Genomic DNA, 16,176 nt, shown 5'->3' with positions numbered 1-16,176 from the left:
ATTGTAATAAAGTTAGTATTAATACAAACTACATTATCAAAAATTAATATACTAAATTGTAATCCCCAGGACAACCAAGAAAACAAATAAAAAATACAGTCAAATAAACAACAAGGGAATTAAAATGGTATACACTAGAAAATATCTAACACAAAAGAAGAAAGCAATGAGTCAGGCGTTGTGGTACGCCTGCAGTCCCAGCTACTCAGGAGGCTGAGGCGGGAGGATCCTATGAGCCCGGGAGCTCAAGGCCACAGTGCGCTATGATCATGCCTATGAATAGTCACTGCGCTCCAGCCTGGGCAACATAGTGAAACTCCATCTCCATGAAAAACAAAAACTAATTGAGGCAGAAAGTAACAAAAAAGACAGAAGACACAGAAAGCAAATACTAAATAGACAAGTATAAATCCTACCTTTCAGTAATTACATTAGATGAAATGCATTACCTGTCCCACATAAAAAGTAGAGATTGGGGGAATAGAGTAAAAAATTTGGGGCCGGGCGCGGTGGCTCACGCCTGTAATCCCAGCACTTTGGGAGGCCGAGGCGGGTGGATCACCTGAGGTCAGGAGTTCAGGACCAGCTTGGCCAACTTGATGAAACTCCGTCTCTACTAAAAATACAAAAATTAGCCGGGCGTGGTGGTGGGTGCCTGTAGTCCCAGCTACTCAGGAGGCTGACGCAGGAGAACAGCTTGGAGTTGGAGGGGATGGGGGCGGAGGTTGCCATGAGCCGAGGTCATGCCACTGCACTCCAGCCTGGGTGACAGAGCGAGACTCCATGTCAAAAAAAAAAAAAAAAAAATGTGATCTTAGTCCTATGAGCTTCTTCCTGATGAGCAAGGAGGCACTTGGGTCCAGACTTTCCTCGCGGAATGACCCCCAAACACCCGTCTCTGCCACTGCCTGAAAGGAAGACATGGCGCCAGCCCGACAGAGGCCAGAGGAAGAGAGGAACAGAACAAGCGGCAACCAAGCCCACGAGGAAGCACAGCACGAAACAGGCTTCAGAAACAGGCTTAGCAAGTGAGCGGCGAGCGGACTGGGAGAGGGAACACATGAAACAGGCTTAACAAGTGAGCGGCAAGCGGACTGGGAGAGCGAACACACGAAACAAGCTTAGCAAGTGAGCGGCGAGTGGACTGGGAGAGCGAACATAGACAAATTCGGCCAACCACGTTCTTCAGGGCAGATGAGAATTGATTCCCAAAATCCCCAATTTCTGGGTAATAACATTTGTCAGCCATCCACAAGCGTCTGCACTGCTTGGGAGGAGGATGAAGAGCATTGTTTGACCAGTGCTGAAGTGACAGAATTTGAAGATATTAAATCAGGTTACAGAACAGATTTTTATTTTGACAAAAATCCTTACTTCAAAAATAAAGCTCTCTCAAAGAATTTCATCGAATGACAGTCATGATCCATCTTCAAAGTCCACGGAAATCAAATGGAAATCTGGAAAGGAAACTCTTCAAGTCAAATGCAGAATAAAGCCAGTAGGAAGAGGCATCCTGAGGAACCAGACAGGTTCTTCACCTGGTTTAATGGCCATTCTGACGCAGGTGCAGATGAGTTAGGAGAGGTCAGCAAAGACCATACTTGGCCAAATTCATCACAGTGCTCCTTGGTTCCCAATATGAATGATAAAGAAGGAGAAGACGAAGATGATGAGGAGGAGGAATTGGAAGACACTGACGAGGAAGGGGATAAGGAGAAGATAACTAATAGAACACACATGGATTAGAACCTTCCTTTTTTAAAGCTGTCTCCAGTTCCCGGGAGCAAGGTGCAGTCTTGCTTTTTCCCTCTTGTGCTCACCCAGTTCTTGAGGTCTCTTTTGTCTACATCGTGGATCTCAACTTATCTGGGGGGGAAATACCTTGAGGAGAATAAAATGTGAAAAGAATCTCTACCTCTTTCTGTTTCAAACTCATTTTATCCCTTCCTGTCTCAACAAACTTGTATGGAATCAACATCACCATGTTCTCTGGAAAAAAGAACAACTCTCTGCCCCTTTGCGCTGTTGGAAGCTAAAGGGCACCAGGCCCCTATAATGCAGAGAATTCTAGCATTTTTTCCTTCTCTGCATATTGGGCTCAGAGAAAACATGTATCTACTTGCTCTTGTTTAAAAAAAGAAAATTTCAGACCAGGCACAGGGGCGCACACCTGTAATCCCAGCACTTTGGGAGACCAAGATGGGAGGATCACTTGAGGCCAGGAGTTCAAAACCAGCCTGCGCAACATAGGAAGACCCCATCTTTACAAAACATTTACAAATTAGCTGGACATAGTGGCAGATGCCAGTGGTCCCAGCTGATCAGGAGGCCGAGGTGGGAGGATTGCTTGAGCCCAGGGTCGAGGCTACAGTGAGCTATGATCACGCCACTGCACTCCAGCCAGGGTAACAGCAAGACCAGGTCTCTAAAACACACACACACACAAAAAAACAAAAATTAAAATTAAAAGCTTTAAAAAATAAGGTTACAGGCTAGGCACGGTGGCTCACGCCCGTAATCCCAGCACTTTGGGAGGCCAAGGCGGGCGGATCACCTGAGGTCAGGAGTTCAAGAACAGCCTGGACAACATAGCGAAACCCCATCTCTACTAAAAACATAAAACTTAGCCGGGCACAGTGGCACACGCCTGTAATCCTAGCTACTCGGGAGGCAGAGGCAGGACAATCACTCGAACCCGGGAGGCAGAGGTTACAGTGAGCCAAGATCACGCCATTGCACTCCAGCCTGGGCAACAAGAGTGAGACTCCGTCTCTAAATAAACAAACAAGGTTACAGAAGGCCAGCAAAGGGTGGGTCTCAAATGTCTGGTGGGTTGAGTGGGCATTCTGATATTGCAGCTCCTCCTCTGGCTGATTAATGGGGAGGTGCAACGGACATCCTTGCAGTCTAAGGTGACACTTTAAAAATAAAATCTCTTCTATCAGGTAAGAAAAATACATATATAGGACTCAACTGCTGAATCTACAAGATCCAATCTCAGATGGAAAGGACTAAAAGAGACATCCCTTCGATTGAAGATACAATGAGATTAAAAGGCCAGAAAAAGATATAGTATGCAAAAATAAACCATAAAAAAACTGAAGTGGCTATACCGATATCAGACAAAATAGACTTTAAAACAAAAACATTTATAGAGACAAAGAGGGACATTTCATAACGAGAGAAGGGTCAAAACAACCAGGCAGATGTAACAACTATAAACACATGCACGATAACATAGCCTCAAAACACGAGGCAAAAACCAACAGAACTGAAAGTGAAAATGTAAAGTTCGACAGCACTATAGATCTCATACCCTACTCTCGATAACTAATAGAACTAGAAAGAAAATGAGAAAGAATAAGGAAGACTTAACACTATCAACCAATTCAATCTGACATATAGGGAACATTCCACCTAATAAATTCATAATGCACATTATTTTCAAGCACTGATGAAACATTCCCCAGGACAGAATATAATACAGGATTTTTTTTAATCTAACAAATTAAACACACTGAAACTATACAAAGTATAATTCTGACCATACAGGAATTACATTAGAAATCAACAAAACAAAGAAATCTGGGAAATACCTAAATATTTAGAAATTAAATGACACACTTCTAAAGTCACAAGGGAAAATAGAAAATATTCTGAACTGAATAAAAATGAAAAGGAAGTAGTTTGTTTTTTCCTAGGACACATGTAACAACAGAAATGTATGGTCTCGAAGTTCTGAAGGCCGGAAGTCCACAACGAAGGTGTCAGTAGGCCGTGCGGTCTGTAATGGCTTTGGAGTGCCATCCCCTGCCTCGGCCAGGCTCTGGGGTCTGCTGGCCGTCCCTGACACTCCTTGGCTCATGGAAGCATCACCCCAGTCACACGCCACTTCTCCCTGTGTGTCCACATGCTGTCTTCCTTCCGTGCCTGTGAGTGTTCACAAGGCATCCTTTTTTTATGAGGACACATGAGTCATCCTGGATTAGAGGGCTACCCTACTCCACTATGATTTCATCTTAATTAATCTGCAATGACCCTATTTCCACATAAGGTCAAATTCTGAAGTACCGGGGTTTAGGACTTCAACAGGTTTTTTAGGGGAATGCAATTTATTCTATAACATAGCTAAAAGCATTAAGAAACTAGTAAAAAACTAGGCTGGGTGCAGTGGCTCATGCCTGCAATCCCAGCACTTTGGGAGGCCAAGGTGGGTGGATCATTTGAAGTCAGGAGTTTGAGACCACCTCGGCCAACGTGGTGAGACACCATCTCTACTAAAAATACAAAAATTAGCCGGGCGTGGTGGTGGGTGCCTGTAATCTCAGCTACTTGGGAGGCTGAGGTGGGTGGATCACCTGAGGTCAGGAGCGCGAGACCAGCACAGCCAACATGGTGAAACTCCGTCTCCTAAAAATACAAAAAATTAGCTGGGCATGGTAGCGCACGCCTGTATTCCCAACTATTCAGGAGGCAGAGGCAGGAGAATTGCTTGAACCCAGGAGGCGGAGCTTGCAGTGAGCCGAGATCGCACCACTGCACTCCAGCCTGGGCAAAAGGGCGAGACTCCATCTCAAAAAAAAAAAAAAAAAGTTGCTTCTCTGAAAAATTCAACATAATTCACAAAACTTTAGCTAGAATGACCAAGAAAAAGAGAAAAATGACCCCACTTACTAAAATTTATTAGCGTCAAAGGGGAACACAAGCCAACACTATGAGCAACGGCATACCGGAAACTAGATAACCTGGATGCCACGAACAAATTCTCAGAAAGACCCACAACAACAAAGATAACTCAGGAATAAACAGAAAACCTACAGACCTAGAACAAATAAGGAAATTAATAATTTTTAAAGCTTCCAACAAAGAAAAGCCAAGATCCATATGGCTTCGCAGGTGAATTCTACCAAACATTTAAAGGCGTGATAACCAGTGCTTCACAAACTCTTCCCAAAAACGGAAAAGGGAAATACACTTCCCCAACTCATTCTATGAAGCCAGTATTACCTTTGCACCAAATACACAAAGATAACACACAGAAAACGACAGGCACTTGCCTGTAGTCCCAGCTACTCAGGAGGCTGAGGTAGGAGGATCACTTGAGCTCAGGAGTTCAAGACTGCAGTGAGCCATGATGGCACCACTGCACTCCAGCAGGGCCACAGGGCAAGACCACCAATCTAAAATAAAATTAAAAAAATTTTTTTAGGCCAGGCGCAGTGGCTTACACCTGTAATCCCAGCATTTTGGGAGGCCGAGGCAGGCGGATCACCTGAGGTCAGGAATTCAAGACCAGCCTGGCCAACATGGCAAAATCCCATCTCTACTAAAAATACAAAATTAGCCTGGCATGGTGGAGCATGCCTGTAATCCCAGCTACTTGGGAGGCTGAGGCAGGAGATTCACTTGAACCCAGGAGGCGGAGTTTGTGGTGAGCCGAGATTGCACCACTGCACTCCAGCCTGGGCAACAAGAGTGAAACTCTGGGCTGGGCGCGGTGGCTCACGCCTGTAATCCCAGCACTTTGGAAGGCGAAGACAGGCAGATCACGAGGTCAGGAGATCAAGACCATCCTGACTAACACGGTGAAACCCCGTCTCTACTAAAAATACAAAAAAATAGCTGGGCCTGGTGGCAGGTCCCTGTAGTCCCAGCCACTCGGGAGGCTGAGGCAGGAGAATGGCGTGAACCCGGGAGGCGGAGCTTGCAGTGAGCTGAGATCGCGCCACTGCACTCCAGCCTGAGCGACAGAGCGAGACTCCGTCTCAAAAAAAAAAAAAACCAAAAAAAAAAAACAAAAAAAAAAACTGAGTGAAACTGTCTCAAAAAAAATAAATAAATTTTTTTTAAAAAGAGGTACCTATAGACCAACATAATACCACTTATGAACAAAGATGCAACAATCCCCAACAAAATACTAGCAAATCAAACTCAACAAGATTTAAAAAGGATTAGATAACATACCCAAATGGATTTAGGGCAGAAACGCAGGGCTGGTTGAGCATATGAAAATCAATGTAAGACACCACATCAATAAAGGGAAAAAACTACATAATCATCTCAACAGATAGAGAAAAACATTTGACAAAATCTGAAACCCCTTTATAATGAAAACACTCAACAAGCTAGAAATAAAAGGGAATTCCTCAATCTAATAAAGGGCATCTATGGAAAAACTCACAGCTAATATCATACCTAATGATGAAAAACTAAAAGCTTTCCCCTAAAAACAGGAATGAAGATGGGAATGTCAGCTTTTACCACTTCTATTCAACATTTTACTGGCCAGGGCAATTAGGGAAGGACAAAAAAGTGTCCAGATTTAAAAGGAAGAACTACAACTCTATTCCCAAATGACATAATCCTATATATAGAAAATCCCAAGGAATCCACACCAAAAAAAATTCAGCAAAGTTGCAGGATACAAGATCCAATATATAAAAATCAATTTTATGTCTATACAATTGCAATCTAAAAATGAAATGTGGCCGGGCATGGTGGCTCACGCCTATAATCCCAGCACTCTGGGAGCTGAAGGTGGGTGGATCCTGAGGTCAGGAGTTCAAGATCGGCCTGGCCAAAATGGTGAAACCCCATCTCTACTAAAAATACAAAAATTAGCCAGGCGTGGTGGCATGCACCTGTAATCCCAGCTACTCAGGAGGCTGAGGCAGGAGAACTGCTTGAACCCAGGAGGCGGAGGTTGCAGTGAGCCAAGATCGTACCACTGCACTCTAGCCTGGGCGACAGAGCAAGACTCCCCATCTCAAAAAAAAAAAAAAAGAAATTTTAAAAATTCTATTTGTAATAGCATCAAAAAGAATAAAATACCTCTAAGAAATAACTACAAAACTTATACATGACAATATTGTTTTTTGTTTTGTTTTGTTTTTTGAGACGGAGTCTCACTCTGTTGCCCAGGCTGGAGAGCAGTGGCACCATCTCAGCTCACTGCAAGCTCCGCCTCCCAGGTTCACGCCATTCTCCTGCCTCAGCCTCCCGAGTAGCTGGAACTACAGACGCCCGCCACCACACCCCGCTAATTTTTTGTATTTTTAGTAGAGAAGGGGTTTCATCATGTTAGCCAGGATGGTCTCGATCTCCTGACCTCGTGATCCACCCACCTCGGCCTCCCAAAGTGCTGGGATTACAGGCGTGAGCCACTGTGCCCGGCCCTGAAAATATTGTTAAAGAAAATTGAAGGCCGGGTGTGGTGGCTCACGCCTGTAATCCCAACACTTTGGGAGGCCGAGGAGGGCAAATCACGAGGTCAGAAGTTCGAGACCAGCCTGGCCAACATGGTGAAACTCCATCTCTACCAAAAATACAAAAAAAAAAAAATTAGCTGGGCATGGCGGCGGGTGCCTGTAATCCTAGCTAGTCGAGAGGCTTAGGCAGGAGAATGGCTTGAATTCAGGAGGCGGAGGTTGCAGTGACCCGAGATCACGACACTGCACTCCAGCCCAGGCGACAGTGCAAGACTCTGTCTCAAAATAAATAAATAAAATAAAATAGAAGACCTAAATAAATGGACAAGCATCCAGTGTTCCCCGATTGGAAGACTTGCTATTAAGATGGCGATATCCTAAACTGATCTACATATTCAACACAATCCCTTTCAAGATCCTGAAAGGACTTTTTTGCAGATATTGACAAGATCCTAAAACTCATACGAAAATGCAAGTGACAGCCGGGCATAGTGGCTCACACCTGTAATCCCAGCACTTTGGGAGGCCGAGGCAGGCAGATCACGAGGTCAGGAGATCGAGACCATCCTGGCTAATATGGTGAAACCCCATCTCTACTAAAAATACAAAAAAAAAAAAAAAATTAGCCGGGCGTGGTGGGGGCGCCTGTAGTCCCAGCTACTCAGGAGGCTGACGCAGAATGGTGTGAACCCGGGAGGCAGAGGTTGCAGTGAGCCAAGATCGCGCCACGGCACTCCAGCCTGGGCGACAGAGCGAGACTCCGTCTCAAAAAAAGAAAGAAAGAAAGAAAATGCAAGGGACCCAATCTTGAAAAAGAAAGACAAAGTCGAAGGACTCACATTTCCTCATTACAAAACTTATTACACTACTGCAATAATGCAGACAGGGTGGTACCCGCATAAGGACAGACATATACATCAATGGAATAGGACTGAGAACCTAGAAATTAACCATCACATTTACGTTCAACTGATTTTCAAAAACGATGGCCAGGCAATTCAATGGGGAAAGCACGGTCTTTTCAACAGACGCTGCTGAGCCAACTATACATGAAAAGAATGAAGCCTGGATCCTACCTAACATCATATACAAAAATTAAGTCAAAACGGATCAAAGACTTAAATGTAAGAGCTAAAACTATGCAACTTTTCCAAGGAAACATAAACTCCCTGGTTTGGATTGGGCAATCAGACACGACAACAAAAGCAAGGAAATCAACGGGAAAACAAGAAGGTGGATTTCATCAAAAATTAAAAACATCTGTGCTTCAAAGGAAAGCATCAAGAAAATAAAAATTAGGCCGGGCACAGTGGCTCATGCCTATAATCCCAGCACTTTGAGAGGCCGAGGCAGGTGGATTCCTTGAAGTCAGGAGTTCAAGACCAGCCTGACCAACATGGTGAAACCCTAACTCTACTAAAAATACAAAAATAAGCCGGCGTGCTGGCGCGCACCTGTAATCCCAGCTTCTCAGGAGGCTGAGGCAGGGGAATCGCTTGAACCCGGGAGGCAGAGGTTGCAGTGAGACTAGACTGCACTCCAGCCTAGGCGACAGAGCGAGACTCTGTCTCAAAAAAAAAAAAAAAAAAAATTAGAAAGTGAAAAGACAACCCACAGAATGAGAAAAAATATTTGCAAAAAAGTAGAGCAGGGTCGGGGGTCGGGGAGGGAAGGGAAGGCCTGCTAACGGGTATGAGGTTTCTTTTTGGGGTAATGGAATGATCTGGAAGTAGTGGTAATGGTTGGACCACTCCAGACATACCAAAGAACCCCACTGAGGTGCACATTTTAAAATGTGAATTTTATAGTAAATGAATTACATCTCAATAAAAATAAATCATCTGCTCCTGGACTGATAATGGAATATGGCAACAGCTTCGGTGTGAAGACATTTTCAAAGATGAAACACAGAAAACTGTGTCACAGTAAGCACTTAACAGATGAACAGCTCCAGTAATTTTTATGACATTCAACATTAACGTTGAACCCCAATTAAGCAAAATGTTATCCCCCCAAAAATTCTGTTCTTCTAATCAGTAGATCTGTATTACAAAAAAAAAAAGTAGTCAATTATATTTTGATCTTTGTCAACAAAAATGTGTGGAGTTATCCTTGATTTTGCTTCTTGGTGCATGAGTCTGAAATACTATCCAGCCTGCTCAGAAAGAGTTTGCCACCCCTGGAATAAACCACCCCAGAGCTGACCTGAGCATGCCTTCCCTGTCCGGGTGAATGGCACCGCCACCCACCCTTCCGTTCAAGCAGAGAACCCAGCAGTTGGCTCCGGCCTAGTCCCACAAGTCATCCTTGTGCCCTCCTCATCTGCACATAACCGGTGACCACCCACTCCCCGAGGACTGCGTTTGCTGCCTCCACTGCCATCCGTCTACAAATCCGTTCTTCACACAGCAGTAGGGAGACCAGGAAGGAAGCCAGAGCCTAACACGCAAACCTGATGAGGTCACTCCCTGCCTTGAAACCCTCCTACTGCCCATATTACGAGAACGGGAATCATTAGCATGGTCTCCACAGCTCCATCAGCCCACCTAGGTTAGCAACCTGCCCCGTGTGATGCTATACCCAGGAATATGATCAAAGGAACAGTCATTAAATGCTTTAAGAAGTGGTCTAGGCCGGGCACAGTGGCTCACGCCTGTAATCCCAGCACCGTGGGAGGCCGAGGCAGGCAGATGGCTTGAGTCCAAGAGCTCGAGACCAGCCTGGGTAACATGGTGAAACCCTGTCTCTACCAAAAATACAAAAATTACCTAGGTGTGGTGGCACGCACCTGTAATCCCAGCTACTCGGGAGGCTGAGGCGGGAGGACTGCTCGAGCCCAGGAGTTTAAGACCAACCTGGGCAACACAGCGAGGCCCCATCTCAAAAACAAAAACAAAAAAAAGAGCACAACTCAGACTACGTCTTCATGCATTCGCCTCTGCATTTTCAAGGTGAATTGGGGCTGAAAGGTTGACTTACTCCCACCTGCACCTCTCAAGTGCCTTCTGTGATTCCTTCCCAACCCTCCCCCAACTCTGGAACGAATACCATTCTACTGCACCATCCTAGCCCAGGGCAGAGCCAGCTGTAACATATACCAGCTACATGGGAAAGTCATTGAACCCCTCGACAGGACAGTATCATCTACTGCATCTAAGTGACGCTTAATGAGGGGGATACATTCTGAGATATGCGTCATTAGGTGATTTCATCACTGTGCAAACATCAAAGAGCGCACTTCTGCAAACCTATTACACACCTAGGCTATATGGTGTAGCCCATGGCTTCCAGGCTACAAACCTGCACAGCGTGTTACTGCAGGTAAGTGCAACACAATGATACCTGTGTGTCTGAACATAGAAAAGGCAGCGCACTACCCTACTACAAAACAACGCCCACAACATGAGTAAGCAGTAAGAATTTCTTGCCTCTATTATAATCTTTTTTTTCTTTTTTTGAGACAGGATCTCGCTCTGCTGCCCAGACTGAAGTGCAGTGGCACCAACACGGTTCACTGCAGCCTTGACCTCCTGGTCAAACAACTCCCCCCACCTCAGCCTCCCAGAGTAGCTGGGTCTACAGGCACACACCACAATGCCCAAATAATTTTTCATTATTTTTTTGTAGAGACAGGGTCTCATTATGTTGTCCAGGCTGATCTTGAACTCCTGGGCTCAAGTGATCCTCCTGCCTCAGCCTCTCAAAGTGCTGGGATTACAGGTGTGAGCCACCACGCCCGACCTCCATTCTAATCTTAGGGGACTACCTTCATGTATGCGGTCTGCCATTGACCAAAATGTCCTTAAGTGCCACATGACTGTATATTCATAAACATCATGAAATATGCACAGTAATTAAATACTGGTGACCTGCCAAGAGAAGAACTAGTGGCTAGGGAGGTACTTTTACAATTTTGTTTTATTTTTATTTTTATTTTTTTTCCAAAATGGAGGTTCACTCTTGTTACCCAGGCTGGAGTCCAATGGCATGATCTCAGGTCACTGCAACCTCCACCTCCCGGGTTCAAGCGATTCTCCTGCCTCAGCCTCCCAAGTAGCTGGGATTACAGGCGCCTGCCATCACGCCCGGCTAATTTTTTTATATTTTTATTAGAGACAGGGTTTCACCACGTTGGCCAGGCTGCTCTTGAACTCCTGACATCAGGTGATCGATCCACCCGCCTCGGCCTCCCAAAGTGGTGGGATTACAGGCATAAGCCACTGCACACGGCCATACTTTTTCAATTTTGAACCATGTAACTGTCCTATATGCTCAAAAAATTAAATCTAAACACCTATATCATGACTAACCCATGCCACTCAAGCCAAGCCTGCTCACTGGCCCCCTACTTCCGCTCTCCACACAGCAGCCAGGGTCATCTTTTTAAAGTATCATTCCATGCCTAAAATCTTCAAGGACTGTCTACAGTGGTTACGAAACTGCCCAACTTGTTACCATGGTAACAAGGCCCTGGATAACCTTGCCCTGCCTCTCCAGCTTCATCTCATGCCACTCTCCCCTTCTGACCTTGTAATTTCACTGTGTACCAAAGGATACAGACCTCACCCAAATCACAGTCGAGGAAACTGGGACTTTTCTATGTCACACACCATGCAGCTACCAAAAACACTGAAGACACAAATGCACGTCAGACAATACGGGACAGAGGAAGTACAACAGCACATAATCACTGATTACCACCAATTTTAAATAAAAACACATACACTCAGAGGATCAGGAAAAAAACAGATGACAAATATATGGCATCCTGAGGTTTCTAGGTTTGTTTTCTAAATTTGCTAAAATGCCTAATTTTTGTTAATGTACTTTGTACACCTTTTCATGCCAATTCATGTCTCACATCCTTTAAGACCTAGACTACGTGTTGGACAAGAAGCTGTTAGAGGAAAAAAAAGACCTAGACTAACTCATCTTCCTCAAGGAGGTTTTCCCCACACATCTGGCCGCAGCAATTATGGCCATCCAGCAGCCTCTTCTTGTTTACTTTTAACTGACCCTCATTTCCTACTCAGTCATATTTGCTCTGTTCTATTATTAAATTTTGTAAAATCAGGGACCAATCTCAAAACTTTGTATGTCCTCTTATGAATACCTGGAATTGCACTGCATAAACAGAAAGTGCTCAAAACAGCATCTTAAATATACTGTGATCAGAACCAGCCTATTACAACTAGAATACAGAAAGAAATCCACAAGCTTTTCCAGAATGAAACAGCAGCTCACAGTGATGGTCCTGGGAAAGTGGCCTCTTATCCAGGAGACTCCATTTCAAAGGAAATGCTACCTCTGAAGAGTTATAGCAGCCACTTTAGCTTTGTTTTTCAAAATCCAAAATCATCAGATTTTTTTTTTAATACATGAAAATATTAAAAGTTAAAGAGAAGCAAAATAGTAAGAAAGGAGAATTCTCAGTCCTGGAAGTACTGCTTTCTATATCATACCTGCCATAGGCCAAATTAACTGGGCTCTAATAACTATTCTCAGCCGGGTGCGGTGGCTCATGCCTATAATCCCTGCACTTTGGGAGGCAGAGGTGGGCGGATCACCTGAGGTCAGGAGTTCGAGACCAGCCTGGCTAACCGGTGAAACCCCGTTTCTACTAAAAATACAAAAAACTGGACCAGGTGCAATGGCTCATGCCTGTAATCTCAGCACTTTGGAAGGCGGAGGAGGACCGATCACGAGGTCAGGAGAGCGAGACCATCCTGGCTAACACAGTGAAACCCTGTCTCTACTAAAAATACAAAGGCGTGGTGGCAGGCGCCTGTAGTCCCAGCTACTTGGGAGGCTGAGGCAGAAGAATGGTGAGAACCCAGGAGGCGGAGCTTGCAGTGAGCCGAGATCGCGCCACTGCACTCCAGCCTGGGCAACAGAGCAAGACTCCATCTAACAACAACAAAAAAAAATTGGCCAGGTGTGGTGGCTCACACCGGTAATCCCAACACTTTGGGAGGCCGAGGCAGGCAGATCACCTGAGGTCAGGAGTTTGAGACCAGCCTGACGAACATGGAGAAATCCCGTCTCTACTAAAAATACAAAATTAGCCAGCCATGGTGGTGGGCGCCTGTAATCCCAGCTACTCGGGAGGCTGAGGCTGGAGAATCGCTTGAACCTGGGAGGCGGAGGTTCCAGTGAGCCGAGATTGCACCATTGCACTCCAGCCTGGGCAACAAGAGCGAAACTCCATCTCAAAAAAAAAAAAAGAAAAACATATACAAAAGCAAATAACTATTCTCTACCTGGTTTGCTGAGTGAGCAACTTAAAATCAAACTGCCCACTTACCTTAGGATAAAGGCATCCATCAACCATGCTAAATCCAATGAAATGATTGAAAAAAATAATAAAGTTCCTAAAGAACCCAAAACATGATTCTTATAAGCCAAATTATTTTCAAATAAAAACTCAATAAAATGTGGTCAAACCTACACAGCTCTTTCAGCACATGACAGGAAGCAGAAGAAGGAAACCAGGGCGCTAGCCCCAGCTCTGGCTCTGGCCATATATAGGATCTCCAGCAACTAAGGTAGCCACAGATGCTCTTTTCGACATTAGAGCTGAGGCACAAACGTCACCTTTGCTGGCCCTTATTATGACTCCAGAACCTTCCGACCACAACCAACAACTGACATAGTAAGATCCCAAGACAGGCAGCCCTTTTCATAGGACAGCTGTGCTTCTAGTTTACGGGAGAATCTGCTTCTCAAGATTTATGGAAAACGCTTCTCAGGCCAGCCACAGCAGTTCACGCCTGTGATCCTAACACTTTCAGAGGCCAAAGCGGGAGAATCGCCTGAGCCCAGTTGGAGATCGGCCTGGGCAACACAGTGAGACTCCATCTCTACAAAATGTTTTATAAATTATATTAAATGTAATTAAAAATTAAATGTTTAAAATAAATAATTTTAAAAAAAGAAAAATTGATTCTGATCCTCCCCCTTCTCTTAGCAAAAATCAATCAAAGACAAGAAAAGCAGGAAAGAGACACATAAACCCCAAGATATGTGAAATCCCTAAATAGAACACAAATAGGAAGACAGAGGGGTAGAGGAGAGCTAACCTATCCCACAGAGTAGAGGAAGGAGAAACTTAAATAAAGGAGTTGCAGCTGAGCAGCTGGCAGACTGACCCCAGAAAACACAGAAGGGTGGGGACAATGGGGGTGATGCCTGCAACTACAAATGGGAATGCAGGCAAAACTCCACCTGAGAACAGCTGACCTCTCAGGTCTCCTCCTCGAGCAAGTACTGGTCTTCTGTAGCCACAGGACACCAGACGTTTAGCCCCATAAAAAGGTCCACCAAAAATGGCCGGGCACGGTGGCTCATATCTGTAATCCCATTATTTTGGGAGACCCAGGCGGGTGGATCACTTGAGGTCAGAAGTTCAAGACCAGCCTGGCCAACGTGGCAAAATCCCCTCTCTACTAAAAATACAAAAAGTAGCCACACGTGCTGGTGCACAACTGTAATCCCAGCTACTCGGGGGGTGGGGGGGTACTGAGGCAAGAGAATTGCTTGAACCCGGGAGGCAGAGGTTGCAGTGAGCTGAGATCACACCACTGCACTCCAGCCTGGGTGACAAGACCAAGACTCTGTCTCAAAAAAAAAAAAAAAAAAAAAATCCAGCTTATACCAGCAAGGCAAGAAATTGAGGGATCCTTCAAGAAAACCAAACCAGCAGATAGAACATCTGCAAAAGGGCCAGGCGCAGCAGCTCACGCCTGTAATCCCAGCATTTTGGGAGGCCGAGGTGGGCAAATCACCTGAGATCAGGAGTTTGAGACCAGCCTGGCCAATATGGTAAAACTCCGTTTCTACTAAAAATACAAAAAATTATCCCGGAGTGGTGGTGCACACCTGTAATCCCAGCTACTTGGCAGGCTGAGGTAGGAGAATCGTTTGAACCCGGGAGGTAGAGGTTGCAGTGAGCCGAGATTGCGCCATTGCACTCCAGCATGGGTGACAGAGAGAGATGCCATCTCAACAAAAAAAAAATGGCCAGGCATGGTGGTTCATGCCTACAATCCTAGCACTTCGGGAGGCAAGGGGGGTGGGTCATCTGAGGTCAGCAGTTTGAGACCAGCCTGGCCAACATGGTGAAACCCTGTCTCTATCAAAAATACAAAAATTAGCCGAGCGTGGTGGCGCACGCCTATAATTCCAGCTACTAGGGGGTGCGAAGGCAGGAGAATCGCTTGAACCTGGGAGATAGAGGTCACAGTGAGCCGAGATGGGGCCACTGCACTCCAGCCTAGGCAACAAAGCAAGACTCCGTCTCAAAACAAAACAAAAACACAAACAAAATTAACCAGGTGTGTTAGTGCATGCCTGTAATCCCAGCTACTTGGGGGACTGAGGCAGAATTGCTTGAACCTAGGATGCAGAGATTACAGTAAGCAGAGATCACGCCACTGCACTCCAGCCTGGGCAACAGGAGCAAAACTCTGTCTCAAAAAAAAAAAAAAAAAAAAATCTGCAAGAGAGCCAACAAAACAGCAGCAGCCAACCGTCACCCTACAGTGAAACCAACAAATAAACCCCCAGCACTCAGCTTTCCATGGTGAGTGCTTTATTCGCAACACGGCAAAATGGCCAAAGACAATGAGACACTGAAGGAAAGGTTACATCATGGAAGAAAGACTAAGAGATAAGACAGCAAAGAGGAATGAATGCAGAGAAAACACAAAAAATGAAGGAAACAACTTTTTTTTTTTTTTGGTTAGAGACAGAGTCTCTCTCACTCTGTCACCCAGGCTGGAGTGCAGTGGTGTGATCATGGCTCACTGCAGCCTCAACCTCCCGGACTCAAGCAATCCTCCTGCCTCAGCCTCCTGAGTAGCTGGGACTTCAGGCACACACCAGCTGGTCATGGTGGTGCATGCTGGAAGTCCCAGATTTTAGGGTCTTGCTGCGTTGCACAGGCTGGGACATTTTTTAAATAGTTTTT

The 16,176-nt window shown here is 45.3% G+C and overlaps 1 protein-coding gene and 1 pseudogene across 12 annotated transcripts in view; one reads left to right on the top strand and one right to left on the bottom strand.

The window, feature by feature from the left end:
• EHMT1 (euchromatic histone lysine methyltransferase 1) overlaps positions 1-16,176 on the bottom strand; it is a 229,824-nt gene that overhangs the window by 206,168 nt on the left and 7,480 nt on the right. The window lies entirely within an intron of this gene.
• Positions 878-1,746, top strand: LOC100449068 (protein SET-like; annotated as a pseudogene).

This window comes from Pongo abelii, chromosome 13, assembly GCF_028885655.2.
Source record: "Pongo abelii isolate AG06213 chromosome 13, NHGRI_mPonAbe1-v2.0_pri, whole genome shotgun sequence".
Lineage (NCBI taxonomy): Eukaryota > Metazoa > Chordata > Mammalia > Primates > Hominidae > Pongo > Pongo abelii.
The sequence above is the reverse complement of the archived record's forward strand: the minus strand, read 5'-3'. Positions and strand labels throughout refer to the sequence as shown.